Source organism: Perissodus microlepis, chromosome 3, assembly GCF_051167445.1.
Source record: "Perissodus microlepis isolate ML-2025 ecotype Zambia chromosome 3, ASM5116744v1, whole genome shotgun sequence".
Taxonomy (NCBI): domain Eukaryota; kingdom Metazoa; phylum Chordata; class Actinopteri; order Cichliformes; family Cichlidae; genus Perissodus; species Perissodus microlepis.
The window spans coordinates 3693104-3709164 of record NC_140463.1 but is presented as its reverse complement, the minus strand read 5'-3'; the positions used below and the strand labels follow the sequence as shown (position 1 = coordinate 3709164).

At 40.1% G+C, this 16061-nt stretch overlaps 2 long non-coding RNA genes across 2 annotated transcripts; both read left to right on the top strand.

Annotated features, from left to right (window-relative positions):
- Positions 1-9491: 9491 nt before the first annotated feature.
- LOC146389480 (uncharacterized) lies at positions 9492-11784 on the top strand. The gene is made up of 3 exons (XR_014797604.1): positions 9492-9548; positions 10456-10576; positions 11327-11784. It is a non-coding gene; the product is annotated as an uncharacterized LOC146389480 (long non-coding RNA).
- LOC146389479 (uncharacterized) lies at positions 11785-15554 on the top strand. Its single transcript, XR_014797601.1, has 5 exons — positions 11785-12102; positions 12200-12347; positions 12464-12958; positions 13056-13166; positions 14658-15554. It is a non-coding gene; the product is annotated as an uncharacterized LOC146389479 (long non-coding RNA).
- The last annotated feature ends 507 nt before the right edge of the window (positions 15555-16061 follow it).

The following is a 16061-nucleotide window of genomic DNA, read 5'->3' as shown; positions in this document are numbered from 1 at the left end:
CAAGCGGACACGCGAAAGTGGTACCGTCATTGTTGCTAACCACAACGCATAAAAACAGGTGCTTGTCCGTCCGCAGTGTGGTCATATTAAATATAAGAGAAAGAGAGAACTTTAAGAAATTAATATAACCACTGCAGTGACCATCAAAACGATGAAAAAAAATATTGCCGTAAACAGTTTATTTTGCGACACCACGAAACAAACGATAGCGTAAAATGAAACGATAGACGTTTTTATATCGTCATCCGATATATATCGTTATATCGAACAGCCCTATTTTCCAATATGTCATCATCCTATGACAGTGGAAGGACATAAGGTCATTGACCTCAGCAGAATGCTACTATACTTCAGGCTCATAATGACACAAGGTAAGTTGAACTTCTTCTCCCTTTTGTCCATACTTTTGCCACAGTTGTGTTATATTAAGTTGTGGTTAGGTTGTGAAAGTTACATAATGCATATCAGAAAAGCAAAAAATCAGTAAATCACTAAATCAGCATATTTTTTGTCTGGCTAATTTGTTCTAGCTAGCGACAGTGGTAGTGATATGTGATTTTAATTTAAACTGGTTAGTAATTGGTTTGTATATATTTCAGCAAATGGACAAGCTGAAAGCTTACAAGGAGCCTTCATCCTTTCTGTCGCTCTTTTTCCATATTTTTCTTTTTCCTGTTGTTACTGTCGAGATATTTTGTGATCCCGATATGTTGTTGTTTTCAGTGTTGGGCAAGTTACTTTGACAAAGTAATTAATTATAGTTACTAGTTACTTAAATTAAAGTTACTAACTCAGTTAATTAAAGTAACTGAGGTAGTAACTTAGTTACAATATTCTAAAAGTAATTAATTACTTGAAAAGTAACTATTGCATTACTTTTAATACGTTTACGTTTAACCCTCTGGGGTTCAAGGTATAATTGGCCATTTTTAACTACTTTCGATTTTCCCTCGACATTTTACCTTTAAAAACGATTTGGCCTTGTTTGGTATCATTCTTTTCAGCACAACCTCACGTGTCTGAATTTATAGTTATGTTTTCATTTTGACATACTGCATTAACACAATTGATCTAAAATCAGACAAAAAACATAAAATCAGAGTAGAAAAAGTTATATATTTTTTACTGTAACAACCACAAACATGTTTAATGAATCATATTTCATAACTTTAAATGTAAATATGAATGGTCAATTTTAAAATCCCATGCACTAGTTTTGCAAACAACAAAGTTATTTGCATCCATTTACCTTTTACCTTGATTTTTTAAATAACCATTTCAAACTATTTACAGAACAATCAGCTGCACGCAGCTGCTTAAAGCTGTAGCGTCCAGATTACTTATGTAGTCAGCTACTTCCGTGCAACTAATATAAGATGCACTAAGTTGAACACAGCTTCAACTTACTGTTTGTTGAAAAATAGTAACGGACCGCATTTTCTTGTTAGTAACTGTAACGGCGTTGTAACGATAGAAATAGTAGTTAGTCAGATTACTCATTACTGAAAAAAGTAACGCCATTACTTGTAACGCTGTTATTCCCATCACTGGTTGTTTTTAGACTTTGGTGCAATATGTCATCTGACGATGATGAAAGGAGTATCCAATTTTGGCTGGTTTCTATGGCTCTTCCAAAAATACCTATATTTAAAGGAGCATTAAAAATAAATGAAAAAGGTGCAACTTATTTAGTAACTACTATTCGCCTCTTCCATATCAATTAAGTGTATTTTTTTACTACTACTTCCTGCTAGTCTTAAAGTTCAGGTTCAGACTAGCAGTTAACTTCAGGGAGAGCATCTACCAATTCAGAACCATAATAACAGAGTTCTGGCTGATTGGAGCTGGCTCGGACCTGGCTTATCGAAGTACAAGGAGCGGCTACAGCTGTTCAAAATCCCATCAGGGTTGCCGACATGATAGACGATTGGCAGGGCTGTGAGTACTCAGACTGTGTTTTGAATGCAATATGGATAAGATCTTGGAGAAGCTCATGGCTCTGCAATATGGATAACATCTTGGAGAAGAACAATGGGAATTGAGAGAATTGGTGACCAGTGATGGACATTAGACCAACTGTAAAATTAGATGTAGTTGTTCGCACTAAACCCAAACATTCACCATCTTCACTCATGCGGCTATCCCACTAGCACCAGCTGAAGGCCTGCCAAGGTCGAAGCTGACTTGAACAACAAAATTCTCAATAATAACAGGATTGTTGTCAGAACTCTTTGTCCCTCCTTCAAGGCCATCTGCGTTGATTGAAGATTGTTGACTTTTGCTTAACCGGTTGAACATGGAACACGCACACATACACATGTACCCTGACACAGACCTGCACTCACACACCCCCCTCCAAACGCATTCGAAGCTTACATCTTCTATGTTGTGAGATGTGATGATTCATGTGCTATGTGCTGAGGTATTTTTTTCTGTTCTCAAACTGATCTCCCTGTTGAAACTCAGTCTGGGGGAAGGTCTTTCTTTTCCTCATCTTTCCTCATGTTGTGCATTTTCCATTGTATACCTCTCTGACCTGTCTTCACCATGTGATGTTTGTCTAATATATGCATGGTTGGAAGGGTAAGATGGCGCTGGCAAAGGTCGGCAGCCTTAACCCAATTTCCTCCGGGGTCAACCTTCAGGATCAATAAAGTTTTATTGAATTGAATTGAAAACATGATTCAATCATATGTGTGAGCGGCCACTTTTCTGTTTCTGTCTTTTCAGATTTTCCAGGAAGGTTCTTTGGCTAAAGGTGGGCACTTCTAAATGCAAGAAAAGCTTTGTGGCAAGATACATCTATGAGGCTGTTCAAGAACAGGGTGATATGTGCTAGGACTGTGCGATATATCGAGTTTTTAAATATATGGATATATTTTATATGAGATATGAGATGTGACAATATTGTTTATATCGATATAGTCTATGTTACGTTATAACTATACTTGTGGAGCCGCAAGTTTGCCTCTCTTTCGTCCACTCTGCCTCGCCTCTCTCCTTCACTGAACACAACTCCGCCTCCGCCATCGCTTCACCTGCAGGCAACGACAAGATGGACACGGCAGCTATCAAAGAGGAGCTGGTCGGTAAAAAGAAAACATTTGGAGATTACTATTTTAGTGCTGTCAGCGTGGCATTAATGCCATAACTGCCTTAACGGGGCAAATCTCTGTTAATGAGTTACCACGGATCACCCCGTGTGTGGGGCTGGATGGCGTCAACACGTTAACGAGCTAACCGGGCTAATGTGTTGATGCCTAAAATCCTTTCATTTTCTCAAAAATCGACAGTGTGCCTTATGAATTCTGGTTGTGCTTACTGACCGCAAACCAATTTTATGTGGCACACAGCACTCAGAAACCTTTCAAAAAATGTTTTGGTACGACTTTGGTAAGCTATGAAGCTGCACGGCTTGATGGATTGTTGGAGCATTATGGCTACCGAGGAGCCTCGCGGAGTGATACGTACTCTGCTTCAACATAATATTACCGTACTGTGTGTGTATAAGGACTACAAATGGCAACTGTTAAGAGACATGGTTACAAAGAGGATTTCAAACTCCAGGCTGTCAGTCACGCAGTAGAACTTGGGAACAGAGCAGCTGCGAAATCTGTCTTTGTTATTATGCTCAGCGTTTTTTTTAGTTTACATTTTGACTGCACAATTGTGAGCTTTTTGTTTTGCACAAAAACAACATTGTTTTATTTTATTTTTGGAGCATTATTTATATTGTATATTTAATAAATGCTGATAATTTATTTCTGAGTAATTTTTTCTTGTACATCTACGCTGTATGTTAATAAAAGTGCCTATGTGAGATTTGGGACACAGCTTGGACTAAGAACTCTCTTTTTGTTCTTACTTTATGGCTTTAAAAAATTTCAAGATATATATCGTATATCACCATCCAGCTAAAGAACATCGAGATATGAATTTTGTGTCATATTGCCCAGTCCTAATATGCGCTGTACTGAAAAAAGAGAGGTTAAAACAAGATTACATTTTTGTAATAAAATTATTTTGTCATCATTCACTAATTATCATCAGTTTGTGTCTTTAGGCTGTCCTTAGATGATTCGGGGGGACAGAGGAAAGGAGAACCTTGTTGTGGTTCAAATGCAGATGCCATTTCACATGCGAGATCTTGGGAATCAGGCATGGAGGTACTTCAGAACGGGGACATCAGTGCACAACCAGGTATGTCTTTAAGCTGATAAATGACTTATTTCTAAACTAACACTTCATCTCACTTCATCTATAAAACATATTAACAAAGACTAGCAATCATAATGTAGAACTGAATTTCTCAGCTGCGGGATCAATAGTCTAATCTATTATCTTAAATTGATTACATACCTCGATGTATATAAAAAAAGGGTCAGTTTTGCTTAACACATAGGAAATAGTTTGTTTTATTAACATATCTTGCAACACTTGCACTTGCCAAGTATGTGACCAAGTGGTCGGCGGGGTTCTAAAAGAAATAATAAAATGACAACGCCACCTAGGGGAATTCCACCCCCAGGAAATATATGTTTAAGAAAAATAGATAAAAAGAGGCCGCACAGATTCAAGGATGCACACTGAGGCAGATTGGCTCCAATATTAAAACAATTTTATGTATAGTAAAAGAAATAAAGAATAAAATATTAGGAGAACAAAATGTAGCGTCTTTGGTGACAGTGTCCTAAAAGTACAATAAAACAATGATGGAACTTGGACTTACCAGCAGCCGTGGACCCAAAAGAAAATCACACAAAAAGAAAATCACTGCAGCCCACCTGGTGCTGTACAAAAGAAAGTGTGAAAACGACCCACCACCTGAGGTCCCAGGGCCACTGGCACGTCCTCCGTTCACTGAAATAAAACACAGAAAAATACGTTAAAGGAATAAAAGGACACTGAGCGTCTGGCTCGCTACAGATCATAAAAAAACTAAAACACACTTTAATAAAAGAAATCGCACATGCACACACACACACACACACCACACTGGAAGGCTTATGCCCCACGGGTCAAACTACCACTCGTGCTGGTAGTAGTTGTCCAAGCCTCAATCGCAAGCTGGTCTGGCTCCCCACAGGCTGAGACCAGCAACAGAGGCGATTTAAAATTCCCGGCACGACACTCGGGCAGAGGATCGCTTTAGCCCGATCACAGAAGCGTGGGTACAAGCAACAGTCCAGAATAAAATAGAATAAAACCAGGCGAACCAGGAAAAGGTAGGCCTACTTAATAAAAACAGTCTCACGACAAGAAAAAACAGGATAAGTCAAGATAGACAAGACAGCAGGCTCCACCGAGGAGGAGCCCTCACAACAGCGGCTAGGCAGGGGTCTTGATTCTCCAATTAAGGCTGGGCGAGTTGCCACGGAGAGGTGAGGGCAGCGATCAAACCCTAAAACAACAGATAAATGTAACCTTAGCCTCTTGTAGCTGTGAATGCTAATAAAAATAGTTTTCACGGCTTACCCCAGGACCGGAGGCGCTATACTCTCACTGGTGGGGATAACACGAGCACCTCTCTCCGCAACGCCGAAATAAAACAGAAACTGCCGCGCTACAACAGGCCGCAAAAACTATATTAATACAAATTCCGGTACTTGGAGGGAATCAGAGGTTAAGCGAGAGCATACCTGTAGCACAACACCTGCAACACAATAAATGTACTACTACAAAAGCAAGAGTACTGAGTGAATCATAAATTCTAAGGAAATATATTTTTCCAAAGCCAAACAATCAATCTGTCATGATCCTGGGTCATGTTGACCCAGCATTCTTAGTTTTCATCTGTTTTTGTATCTTTTTTCTGTGTGCATGCCATGGTTCCTAAGTTGTTATGTTAAGATGTTGCTTATAGACCCTGTGCACGAGAAAATGCTAACTTCCTGGTTTGAGACCGGATGTGGGGTTGTACATTTCCGGTAGCTTTACTTTGCGGTCAATCGCTACTGCGAAGATATACTCCAAAATCATGTCCACAACTCGAAAACGGAAAGATCGCGTTAAGTTACAAAGAGCAGAAAGTGGGAACACTCACCACTGTTGTGTCACAAAAAATCTAATGATCAATTTTGATGTTAAAAAAGATTTTAGATCGATCAGTTGTTTACATCACTCAACACAAGCAGAACTGCATCACTGCAGCAGAAGACACATCGTCCATATTCAGAAGCACATCTCTGTATAGTGACAGTTATTATGATTTAAACAGGCAGATGTTCAGCATTCAAACTACAGGTGAAGAATAGTCAAACCAGATGTTTCCCTGTTATGTCGAGATCAGCTAGTCAAGTACACACCTACACAGCATGTTAACAAATCGTGAAAAAAAGGCACACAAAAAATGAATGATTGCTGGTAAGGGTTTCTATACATTAGTATGTACGAAGGGTATGTTGTGACTTACCTTCAAAATTACAGTGGTCCCTCGCTATAACGTGGTTCACCTTTCACCTCGCTGTTTCACAGATTTTTTTAGTGCAAGTTTGCATGCTTATTTTTACGTCACATTGTGTCCTGCGTCCTGATCGCTGCAGACGATCTCCTCCGTGACGTCTCTCCTGTACAGTACAGAATCACTGTATCGATCGCTGGCAGTGTGACTCTGAAGTGCAGTACTGTATGTCCACGAAACGTTTTGCACCGTCAAAAAATAAAATTGGCTACTTGATTTCACCTATCGCTGGTTATTTTTAGAACATAACACCCGCGATAAACGAGGGACCGCTGCTTACAGATACTGAGAAATATAACATTTGAATCCCTTTTCCCTTTTCTCAAGAGTACTGAGTGAATCATAAATTCTAAGGAAATATATTTTTCCAAAGCCAAACAATCAATCTGTCATGATCCTGGGTCATGTTGACCCAGCATTCTTAGTTTTCGTCTGTTTTTGTATCTTTTTTCTGTGTGTATGCCATGGTTCCTAAGTTGTTATGTTAAGATGTTGCTTATAGATTATGTGCACGCTAGCATATGCTACTTCCGGTGCGGAAACTCCTGTGGGGAGCTTTGTTTCCGGTGTCCTATTCGCGCCTTGTTTACGGTCCAAAACAAGTTAAGCAAATGAATTAATCAAGCGCCAATTTACATTTCTCTAGATGTCTTAGGCATTTGACCAGAGAGTGCAAAAATGTATATTTTCACTCAAACTTCATTTGTTTCTCTTTTCATGTAAATCCTACTGCTAAGATGAATGGTTGTAAAAGAAAACAACTATTTTATAGAGCAAAAAAAGAGCAAAAATTCTAAAGGGAACATTTAGTTATTTTTATTTTATTTTATTAGTATTTTCCTTAAATGTGTCATGCGCCTTAACATTGGTTGCCAACCAAGAAGAAGAAGAAGCTGTGAGCCAGGAGGGAGGGGGTGAGTGAGTGAGTGATTCGTACATGCTATGATTCAGCACAGCAAGGGAGGGGGTGAGTAACTCAAATGTGCTGTTAGCATGTTAGCTGAGCGATGCTACTGTGAACGGAGGAGCTATTGTCTTGATGTGAACTTCTACTCAGGGTTTTTTCTTCCAGTTCAGAGCAGAAATGTTTTTGTTAGGAAACTGGCTGTTGTTTTTTCCCCCACAATTTTGCGTTTGTGAATCATGATTCACGAGTCAGTAAAGTGAGTCTCGAGTATTGAACGATTCGTTCATGAATCGAACATCGCTACCCTCAATTCAATGTCGCTTTTTCAATGTCGCGTTGTCAATGTTTCTTCCCTGAACCTGTGTGCCTTTTTCTGTGTTCCCTCAGTCCTCAGTTTAGTTCTGTTTCTTTGTCAAGCCTGCAATAAAGCCTACAACCCAACCTCAAAGAAGCAGAGGAAAATATTAAGGTTTTTAATTTTCCTTTTTCATAGCAACTGCTTGCAGTACTCACACTTGCTACTGCTTCAAATAGATTTAGAAACAGAACAAACAGTTTGGAACACGCATGACATCCGCAAACAACGCAATGCACCAGGTCCATTTGGGAATCCTGACCTCTCTTTACCTCACCACATCCGGGTATGTCATTTGTTTGTTTGTTTTTACTTTCCTTAGTTTACTTTTACTTTATTTATATAGCACTCTTCACTGGGCAAAAACCACAAAGTGCTTCACAATAATATGAAACAGATATACATAAAAAAAAAGTACAATCGAACATGGAGCACAAATCAAGTTAAAAGCCAATCTAAATAAATGAGTCTTAAGCTGCTGTTTAAAAGAATAAATACAAACAAGGCAACGTAATGATAGAGGGCAGAACATTCCATTACCTGGGGGCCACCGTTTTAAAAGATCTATCACCTCTGGTCTTAAAACGTGTTCGTGGGACTACCAACAGGCTTTGATTACATGATCTCGGGCTGCAAGAGGGAGTGTGGGGTTCTAAAAGATCAGAAATTTAGGCAGGAGCGCCATGATTCAGATTTTTAAAAGCCAGTACTAAGATTTTAAAATTAATTTACACATTAGGGCTGCCACAAACGATTATTTTGATAGTCAACTAGTCACCGATTATTTTTGCGATTAGTCGACTAATCAAATCATGCATCCGTACAGCTTATTGCACCAGCAGCATCTGCTCTTATATAACTATCATTAGCTTACAGCTTTAAGTGTTTAAGGTATGTGCTAACTAAAAATAAAGACAAGATGATAGTTTATTAAATCTTAATGAAATCTGCAGATTGTTTCGGTGAAGTTTAATAAATCCATCTGCTCCTTGCTATCTAAAATATAACAGGACACCGGAGTAAATTCTCGAGCATCTCACACCTCTGATAATCAGTTGTCTGCTTGACATTTATTCAGCTATGTAAAAACTATAACTTTAATCTCAGCCAAACCGATTTACTCAGGAACAAATAAAATACTAAAAAAGGCCAAACACTAACATTTTTAAGTTATCTAAGCGACTTATATATCATGTTTAACCTGAGTAGTGAAAGACGGCGGTGGGTTTGAAAACGATTTGCCGGGAGTCCGGTGTTCTCATGGGCTCTAGTGAGCCTTGAACCCCCAGTTAGCTATCGAACTGGTGGGTAACAGACGCCTCCGAAAATGTTGGAGTGCTTTTGAAAATATGTGGTGTCTTGATAAACTGAGCAGATATTTGAGGTTTACACAGCTACATTATCGCCTGAAAACATGTTAAACATTTATTTTGTGACCCAGAAAGAATAATACGAGTAATATTAAAACTAACTAGCTGCCGCCATTGTTGGAAACTGAGCTGGGCTGCGCTATGAATTCTGGGACACAGTTTCTTCTTCTTCGGGGTTTAACGGCAGCTGGCATCCTTGTACATGCAGTGCTGCCATCTTCTGTTTCAGTCCATTATTACACTCTTAAAGCTTCAAACGACGCGTCGACTATTAAAGTAGTCGTCGACGATTTTGATAATCGACGTAATCGTGACTAGTGGACTAATCATGGCAGCCCTACTGCACATAGACCTTTTGGACTACACCAAGCAATTCATCTGTGAGAAGAAGGCTCTTCAAGCAGAGTGAAGCTGACCCCCCACCCACTTGAAACGTAAAGGCAAATAGGCGGAGCGGTTAGTGCTACGTTTGTGCAGATTTGTGCAGGTGAAATTAGCGTTTGTGCTGCTACGGTTTTTGAGATATTAAACATTATTTTATAGGTCATTCAAAGGTCACCATCCCCCCAGACTGCTCCAAAACGGGCCAAAATGGTCTACTTTTTTAGTGCTACGTTTGTGCAGATTTGTGCAGGTAAAATTAGCGTTTGTGCTGCTACGGTTTTTGAGATATTAAACTTTATTTTATTGGTCATTCAAAGGTCACCCTCCCCCCAGACTGCTCCAAAACGGGCCAAAATGGTCTACTTTTTTAGTGCTACGTTTGTGCTGATTTGTGCAGGTAAAATTAGCGTTTGTGCTGCTACGGTTTTTGAGATATTAAACTTTATTTTATAGGTCATTCAAAGGTCACCCTCCCCCCAGACTGCTCCAAAACGGGCCAAAATGGTCTACTTTTTTAGTGCTACGTTTGTGCAGATTTGTGCAGGTAAAATTAGCGTTTGTGCTGCTACAGTATCTGAGATATAATGATTTTAATTATTACGGCCTACGCTGTATAACACCAGTGTCTGTGGCAGTGAGTTTCAGCAGCTGTGGAGTTTTGCACTTTTATAGAAGACTGTCCACTTTTTCTAGGCTTGCTGCATATTAACTTTTATTAGTTTACACTTTAGTAACACAATTTATTCAGCGGAAAGGTCGATATTTCTTTTGTTACCAGTGCAGAAACGTACACAAGGTAGGCTGAAGTTTTTATTTTTTCTGTGGCAAAACTGAGTTTCATGTGAAGTGATTCACATATACCTAAATTATTATTATTTTTCACATACCCAGTTGGCCTCTATGATTTTGTTTTGAATTATATATGTTCATTATTATTAATGTAGCTGTCTCAGAAAAAATGAAGTGTTTGCTTTGATAGGTTGTTACCTACGTGTAGAAAACTGAATATTCCACAGCACCTAGGCGAGGGATCTTCAACCTGCGGCTCTAAAGCAACATGTGGCTCTCCGGCCCCTCCACTGTGGCTCTTATAAGACCAAGTAAGTCATTTTTTTATTATAAAGACAACAAGAAAGGGTTCTGTTAACAGTTTGGTTTTTTTTATGAAATATCTGCATTGACTATTCACTGAATGTACAAGGCTTTTAAAAGTGATTTAATGTTTCTTAGCTTCAAATCTGTTTACTGTAATTTTCAAATTGGTTGCCCATGTTTCCTAATTTTCAATTATTATGGAAAGGACTCACGTAGCTGGCTTCATTTTAACAAATACTTTTTTCCGTTATAAAGCTTTGATGATTCATTTTCTTATCAAATCTAAAAATAAACATTTTTATTTACATTTCCATAGTTTACACGATACAACAACTCATTTTCTAGATATTTATAGGCTCTTTCTTTTTTTAGGCTCTAGACAGGTTTTGTAGCAGCAGGGGAAAAGGGGCCCTTTGAACTGAAAAGGATGCTGACCCCTGACTTAAGCCACCAGGTCAACACAAAACAAATACAGAAAAATTATTGACAGAAAAATGGAACGGTTACTTTCAAGGCTACGGGTAAAGGTGACTGGGTGTATAAAAGCAAATATGCATCAGACTGACAAAGAAAAGAGTGTTAAAAGATTTTTAATTTAGAACTTTAACTTTATGTGCAAAACTGAACTTACTGATAACACACACTAGCCATTTGAACACATGTAACTGTAAAGAACCAAATAAAACAGAAAAATGCAAGCAGCACTCATTATACTGTGTATAACACAGCATGGGGTTGTATTTTTTTCTTTTCAGATGCTCCTGTCACTCCATTTCCCAGGTCATCATAGCACTCCCACACACATGGAGCTCTCCTGCAGTATGCAGTGTAATGCCCCAAACCATCAGTGGTCATCTTTCCATGGAAAGCAATTAATGCCCTCAAAGTGAACGACTTTCCTTGGAGAACCAGGTTGGAGGGAAATTCAATCAGTGGAAATTCTGTTTGGTTTGCAAGGTCAGTATCAATCCACACGATATCTCCAACGTTGTAGCTGTGAGTAACTGTCCCTGCACAGAGCTCATTTCCCGTGGTGCTGTCTTCTGTTTTGAATTCTGATGGACACAGAGATGGATTGGAGAGTGGCCTGAGGCAGGTAGACTCAGGCAGGCCAAGTCCTGCTTCCACAGCCGTGCCAAGATGAGCCATACCAGACTCTTTGAGGACGGAGATGGCAGGAGAAACAAATGGCACTTCCCTTGTCATCCCTTTGCTGAGGTAGCAGTGCTGTGAAGAGCAGTGTTTGGTAAAATAAACACTTGAGATGTTCCTCGTTGTCTTAGCAATTACAGCGGAGATATTGCACTGAGCATCGATTTGGATCGCACCAGACCTCAAGGAGACAGCTTCAAACATTACACTAAGCAGCTCTGCTCTCCTTCTGTAGGTTTGTTGGGTCACGCCATCTGTGGCAATGGCTTTCACTAGCTGCAGGACTGGGTTTTCACTGTCTTTCAGAACAGCATTTTGAAATGTGGAACTGTCACAGAAGGCACAACATAAGCACTGAAAAAATGCATCAAATGCACAGGTATTGAGCACAGAGATTGTTGATTCCCCTAATCTAATAGGCTGATGGAGGTTTCCATTTTTTAATAATCCCACTTTCACTCTTTTGGCCCCAAAAGTTTCATCTGCATGGAGCCATTCGGTACATGAAGAGAGGTAGGAAGTCCTCTTCCTTTTTTTGGGTGGAACAGCCAGGCCCCTCCAGTTCTCAACTGCATCCCCATCAGCCGGAAGAATGTTTGTGGCAGCATCAGATCCCACAAACGGGTGAGCATCCATTTTTATTTTGTCTTCTGCACTGTGAGTCGTCATGGATCCAGAATTGGCATCTGTGACTTTCAGTGATCCCACTGTTGCCTCATCTTTGACCTTTTCTTTTGCAGAACAAATCCGCATATTTCCCTCGATGAAGGAAAGATGACGAGCAATGAAGCGATCGACTCGAACAGGGAAGTTTTCATGTTTGAAAAGGCCATGTTTTATGTTTTTGAACTCAGCTTCAACAGTGGCTGAACTTGCTGTGATGCTGGTGCTTTGGAAGAGAGGGACCATTATTCCTGTCCAGAGTGGCAAGTAACTTGCCAGTCTTATTATATGAGGAATAATCTCAGGGAGAAAGTGAATATTATCTCTATCCCCGTTTGCTGCAGCAAGTGACCTGCTCTCCTCACATATTTCTGTTACCCACTGTCGTAGGTCAGTCTGGATCTCATCCACTGAATCCACTCTCTCACTTTCCTCCGTCTGTTCATCTGGAATGATGATGGGGTCTTGAGCAATTTGGGCTTTCAAGTATTTCTTGCACCTTTCTGAAGGAAGAGGGGCTCCAGAACTGTCATCACCTTCTGCCTCACTGAGGGCCACAACAGTGATAGCACGTAGGAGCTGTTTTGCATGGTCCAAACATTGAGACTGAAGAAGTTTTGCTAATGACCTGACAAAGAAATCTTTAACACGATGTGTTTTCTTCTTCAGGCAGTCCCACTGGCATATCATCTTGATGCAGTGCGCAACATCAACCCTGATAAAACAAGGGGGGAGTTTGGCAGACTGGGTTCCAAGAAGGACATGAAAGCATTCATTAAGGTAGGACTTCAGATCAGGATGAGGAGTGAAAGCCTTGACCAGAGCTCCCAGAATTGCCAGGGAAAAGTCACTCACAGCTTCCTTTGGCACAGGTGCACCTGCACGAATCCATTCTGTCAACCAGTTTGCGATGGCATTAACATCATGTTTCTCTGACAGCATTTGCACCACTGGGACACTGGGGCAATTGTTTTCTTTCAGAATTTATTTATTTAGTTATTTATTTATTTAAGTATTTATTGTCATTGTCAGAGAACAATGAAATTGCGTTTGGGGCTTCCGTACAACCCGTAAATACAATAATGAAGAAAATAATAAATACCCCTTAAAACCCAAGTGTAAATATTTAACCCAGTGTGACTCCAGTGCAATAAGACAATCCTTAGCAACAACATGAGAACATGACAAGTAATGTTCATAAGAAATTCAGACAAAGACCTGAGAAACATGACAAAGTACAACAATGCAACCCATACAATATTATTGTACTGTGAGATATGATGTCAGATATGATAGTTATCTATTTAAGAAAGAGGGGGGGGGGACAGGAGGGGGAAAGAGAATAAAGATATGATGCACCAATGCAGACCAGTTCAGTGCTATTAAAGAGTTGGATATGGTTATTGTCCGTGAGAGGGGGGCAGAGAGTTCAGAAGCCTCACAGCCTGTGGATACAGGCTGTTGGCCAATCTGGATGTTCTGGCCTGTATAGACCTGTACCTTCTCCCTGAGGGCAGCAGGTGGAAAAGGTGGCGCGCAGGGTGATGTTGGTCCCGCAGGATACTATGCACCCTCCTCAGACAGCGAGTGGGGAAGATATTACTAATCTCTGGCAGACTTGTTCCAATAATTCTGCCAGCTTCTTTCACCACCCGCTGGAGTTCTTGCTGATCGGCCTTGGTGCAGCTGGGGAACCACACTAGAAATCCATACGTCAGAACACCGCTGATGGCACAGTTGTAGAAGTTCAACATCAGAGATCTGGGAATGTGTGCGCTCCGCAGTCTCCTCAGGTAGTAGAGGCGCTGTTGGGCCTTCCGTGCAACTGAGGTGATATGGTTGCCCCAGGACAGGTCCTCGGTCACAGTTACCCCCAAGAATTTAAAACTACTCACCCTCTCCACCGCCTCACTGCCATTGAAGAGAGGCAGATGGTTGTTATGACCCTTCCTCCGGAAATCTACAATGATCTCCTTGGTCTTTTTGAATACCTTGATAAAGGAAGATATGGCCAGATTTGCCATTTGGTCTCAGCAGTTTTTTCACAACTGAACCGGTTGCATCAAAACACACAGTTGGGGGAGATTTTTTTGACAATGTCTTATAAACATGCATCTGTGTTTGACTCCAGTAGTGACAGAAAAACCTGTCCAGTCCAATATCTCGGATGCTACCACTGTGAGGAATACTATATTTTAACAATTGCAGAGATGCAATGGGGTCCTTATCTCCTAATTCCAAGTCTTTTCTCTCTTGTTTGGCTTTTCGCAGAGTGGCCAAATTTGGAAGGTGGCTTGGCTCAGGATCTCCAACATCCATCAGATCTGCTGCCCTCGCTGACCTCCATACAGCTGGTTCCATTCTGCCCTCACACAGCTCTTTAGCGATCTGTTCACGCAGGTTTCCAGACATGAACCGCTTGGAGTGGCCAGTGTGCAGGGAGACATCTGTATTTCTCATGAAACACTGGAGCACCATTGGACTATTAATTGCTGGCTGTCTGTCACATGACATTTCTAACTGGCCATGACACTCCTTACAGTCGCCTCTGATGTCCAGATAATTATTGTTGACAGTTGGATGAACCTTTGCTCTACGGAACACAAGTGTACATGTATTTTTGATCTTCTTCCATATAAGATCGTTGATGATATGAGTCCAAGTGCCAGGTTTCAAAATTGTGTATTCCCTTTTTTGGGTAGGAGAAAACTTGTCATTGTATTCAACCTTTTCAGGAATAAATTTAACCCAGTCCTCAAAAGGGACTTCTAGTTCAAAAGCTTGACAGTTTTCTTGTCCAGGAAAAATGCAACGTGAATCTAACTCTCCTTCACTATTACTTTCCTGATCACTGATTTCCAAAGCTGACCAGATGTTGTGTCTATTTAGCTTCACAAAAGTGTACAGGGCCTTTGCTGACATCTTGTCTTCTAGCTGCTGACTCAGCTCATTCCAGACTGGTGCAGCTGGAGTGGCTATTTTGCCATCGTGGACTATGGCCTCTTTTGAATTGCAAAGAACTGCAAAAATGGAAACCTTGTCTACAGATGGCTTTCGAGGCATCTAAATAAAAAAAATAAAAACACACTATGATTATGATGGAGCAAAACGTGATTTCTGACCTATATATACAGCCAGGAGCAACCCCTCCCCCAAGTTCTCCACCAATCTACACTTTCATATTTTGTGGAATTATTGTTTTTAAGATGGAGCTATTGAATTTGTGAGTTTATTAAATTGAGTCTGAGTATTTAACCCATGTACTGTACAGCACTTTAGTCCAGTGTGCTACATGTTTTAAAGTGCTTTAGAAACTTTTTTCTTGGACATTTTTGAAAATGTTTAACATTGAAAAAAAAATCCTTTTGATCCAAGCAGTTAGCTATATCATGTATTAACTCAGTAACTAAAACCTCAGTATTTTAAATGTAAGCTTACCTTGCTCATTACAAATTTAGCTGATTAAATACAACAAGAGGGTTTTTTTTAACAGAACTTTATTGAACAAGTGAACACACATGGTGAAAGGTCATTTGAAAAAGACATTTTTCAGCAGTAACACCATAACAGAATATCTCAAATCATAGCAGCACAAACGCTAATTTTACCTGCACAAATCTGCACAAACGTAGCACTAAAAAAGTAGACCATTTTGGCCCGTTTTGGAGCAGTCTG